General features: G+C 37.2%; 1 pseudogene across 1 annotated transcript; it reads right to left on the reverse strand.

Annotated features, from left to right (window-relative positions):
* Window positions 1-830: 830 nt before the first annotated feature.
* LOC306665223 (solute carrier family 25 member 36-like) lies at window positions 831-1,864 on the reverse strand (annotated as a pseudogene). The gene is made up of 2 exons: window positions 1,489-1,864; window positions 831-1,385 (listed from the first exon to the last, which is right to left on the reverse strand). The product of its transcript is annotated as a solute carrier family 25 member 36-like (transcript).
* Window positions 1,865-4,168: the final 2,304 nt, after the last annotated feature.

A 4,168-nucleotide genomic window follows, 5' to 3' on the forward strand; every position in this document is an offset into this window, starting at 1 on the left:
AACAGAAATCCTTGAAATGAAGGAAACAATAAACCAAATTAAAAACTCCATAGAAAGCATAACCAATAGGATAGAACACCTGGAAGAGAGAACCTCAGACACTGAAGACAAAATATTTAATCTTTTTTTTTTAATGTTTTACTAGTTTATTTTGCCAAACTATTATGAGTTTGATATGCTAACAATTTAAAATCCACATTATGCTCAATGCCAAGCAGTTGTTAGTTGTGGAAACCAAAACATCTTAATGTAAGAAGTACACAAGATATTTAGATACAATTTCATTGGCTGTCAATAACAGTTAACTACTGATGCCAAAGAGTTGAATTTAAAATACTGTGCCAGGTCCTTTCAGGAAAATGGGAACATACTCAGGATCTACCTATTATTATTATTTTATATATTATAGGAATTAAATGCTACAAGTTAGAAATTTATGACTGTCAAATACAATATTTGAATAGTTATATAGTATATAATTAGGGATTACTTTGTAAGATTGAAAAAATGCTCCTGGAACAATAACGCTATATTCTGAAAGCCATTAATCAACAAAACACAACTGTATCTTGTGGACATGGTAGAAAAAATGGAAATTTTAAGGAATGCTTCTAAAGGCATTTCCTTTAAGGTGACTGAGGATGTTTCCCATTACAGAGACACTAAGTGATGTGGCACAGATACACCTTAACTCCTACAATCAAACTTATACTTGGGCATAGTTCCATGTTTCCAACTACGTTCCTTCTGTCCACCATGCTGGCTTCGCTACTCCATGGTCCGTGTTATCTTTTCGGTCTTCCTTTTCTCTGGTGCGGCAGCCTTTGCTGTTATCCACTGAGTAGGTAGACCACCAATTCATAGGGGGCCATCATAATGGCTGTGTTTGGAATCTGTCTCACCAGATGGGTTGTTAGACCACGGTACAGAGATCCATAACCTTCTTCCTGAACAAACAAAGACAGTGTCCAAAAAAAAAGATCTGTACTTTGTTCCCTCTTCATATAGTCTTGTTCTTACAACTTCATGTGGATATGCTATGGTTGTGGCACAAGTTTTTGAGGTGGCAGCAGCCAACATCATTCCCACAAAATCTGATGTTTCTTTCACCGGCTTTCCATTTTCCATCACAGAAGTAGTTTTACATTCCAGTAGTTTTTGCTTTATACTTTCATAAATAACAAAATGGATAACAGTCTCTGACATGCCAGCATGTGAAGCAGACATGCCCCTATAAAATCCTCTAGTCCATCTGTCCGACATGCTTTACCACCACATTCAAAAGCACCCATTCACTTTTTCCCGCGGTTCCTTGCATCAAGCTGTAACCGAGTTTTTATAAGCCAAATGGGGTTGGTTGCAGTGATTGCAGTAAAATGAGATTTAAGTTAGTCCATATTTCTACAGGAAGTGACCTGCGGATGGGGAGCATGAGATAACACGATCTCACTCTTTTCTCGGGAGAAATGTACAGTAAATGCCTGCCACGGCAGCTGAAATCACGTGTACCTGGATAGAATCGGAATCAAACATATCATTCAACTTTTCCTTGGAGTTTGAATAAGCAGCAAAGTATATTGCTCTAGAAGGGGCCACCCCCACTAAATTGGAGCCTAATCCTCAAAACAAGGAGCGAGGCCCTTTTTTTCCAAGATCACCTTCAGGCAATGGAGAGGTCCTGGGGACACGACGCTGTTGACACTGGCTCCAGCCGTGCTGCTCAGCTGAACTTCAGAGACACAGAGAGTCACAGAAGACGACTGCAGCTGCTTTTTCACAACTTCCAGCGGATGTGTCAAAATAGCTCCCACTGTGCTGCCACATTCCCCGCAAACAGGGGCACCAGCGTGTCCCTTTGGCTCATTCTCTCTCCTGCATGTCCTCTGGGCGCTGAGGCAGGATGCAGATCCAGGTGCCTGCTATGGCCCGTGGCTTCATCCTGAGAGGAGCTGCAGATGCCCCCCGGGACAGCGAGGGGAGAGCGCCTTCAAAAGTCACCCAGTGCAGCTCTTCCTGCTGCGCTGCAGCCTTGCCCAAAATATTTAATCTTGAAGACAAAGTTGAACAAACAGAGAAGATGGTAAGAAATCATGAAGAATCTCCAAGAACTATGGGACATCATGAAAAGAACAAATTTCAGAATTATTGGGATTGAGGAAGGCACAGAGATACAAACCAAAGGAATGAACAATCTATTCAATGAAATAATGTCAGAAAATGTCCCGAATCTGAAGAATGAAATGGAAAATCAAATATGAGAGGCTTATAGGACTCCAAATATACAAATTACAACAGACCCACACCAAGGCACGTTATAATGAAAATAACTAACATACAAAATAAAGACAGAATTTTAAAGTCTGCAAGAGAAAAAAAAAATCAAATTACATTCAGGGTGAAACCAATATGGATATCAGCAGATTTTTCAACCCAGACCCTAAAAGTTAGAAGGGTCTGGAACAACATTTTCAAGCTCTGAAAGAAAATGAATGCCAACCAAGACTCTTATACCCAGCAAAACTTACCTTCAGATTTGATAATGAAATAAAATTATTCCACGATAAACAAAGGCTAAAGAATTTACAAAAAGAAAGTCAGCACTACATTCTCAGCAAAATATTCCATGAGGAAGAGATAAAAAACAATGATGTAAATCAGCAAAGGGAAGAACTACCCTAAGGGATAGCCAAATAAAGGAGAAACCAAGTCGTGTCAAAAAACAAAAATGAGTCAAATGACTGGGAATACAAATCATATCTCAATAATAACCCTGAATGTTAATGACCTGAACTCATCAATCAAAAGACATAGAATGGCAGATTGGATTAAAAAGAAAAATGCAACAATATGCTGCCTGCAAAAGACTCACCTCTTAGAAAGAGATACCCACAGACTAAAGGTAAAAGGATGGGAAAAAACATACCATGCACATGGACACAACAAAAAAGCTGGAGTATCCATCCTCATTTCAGATAATGTGGACTTCAAGCCAAAGTAGGTTAGAAGGGATAAGGGAGGACATTTCATATTGCTTAAGGGAAACATAAATCAGCAACATATAACAATCATAAATATCTATGCCTCAAACAATAGCAAATCCATGTATGTCAAACAAATCCTTCTCAATTCCAGGAATCAAACAGACCACAACACAATAATACTAGTTGACTTTAACACACCTCTCTCACCACTGGAGAGATCTTCCAAACAAAAATTGAACAAAAAAACCATAGATCTCAATAACACAATCAATAATTTAGACTTAGTGGATATATATAGAATATACCATTCAACGAAGAGTGAATACCTTTTCTTCTCAGCAGCACATGGATCATTCTCTAAAATAGACCATATTTTATGACACAAAGTTACTGTTAGCAAATACAAGAAGATAGAGATCCTACCTTGTATTCTATCAGATCATAATGGATTGAAATTAGAAATACATGACAGGATAAAAAAACAGAAACTACTCCAACACCTGGAGATTAAATAATATGCTATTGAATGATGAAGAAGACATCATCAGAAGACATCAGGTGGGAAATAAAAAAATTCTTAGAAGTAAATGAGAACAAAGATACATCATATCAAAATCTCTGGGACACTTTGAAAGCAGTACTTAGAGGAAAATTAATTTCATGGAGTTCATTCAATAAAAGAAGAAAAATCAACAAATGACCTAGCTCTACAGCTCAAAGCCCTAGAAAAAGAAGAGCAGACCAACACCAAAAGTAGTAGAAGACAGGAAATAGTTAAAATCAGAGCTGAAATCAATGAAATTGAAACAAAAAAAAATCAAAAAAATTGAGAAAAAAAGTTGGTTCTTTGAAAAAATAAACAAAATTGATAAACCCTTAGCCACAATAACAAAGAAGGAGAGAGAAAACTCAAATTACTAAAATTCAGAATGAACAAGGAAATAAAACAATGACAAGATTGAAATACAAAACATAATTAGAAGCTATTTTGAAAATCTAAACTCCAACAAAATAGAAAATCTCGAAGACATCAACAGGTTTCTAGAGACATATGAATTACCTAAACTGAACCAGGAGGACATACACAATTTAAATAGACCAATTTCAAGCAATGAAATAGAAGAGGTCATCAAAAGCCTACCAACAAAGAAAAGTCCAGGACCAGATGGGTTCTCAGCTGAGTTCTA

The sequence above is a fragment of the Sciurus vulgaris genome (assembly GCF_902686455.1).
Source record: "Sciurus vulgaris genome assembly, chromosome: 7".
In the NCBI taxonomy this organism is placed as follows: Eukaryota; Metazoa; Chordata; class Mammalia; order Rodentia; family Sciuridae; genus Sciurus; species Sciurus vulgaris.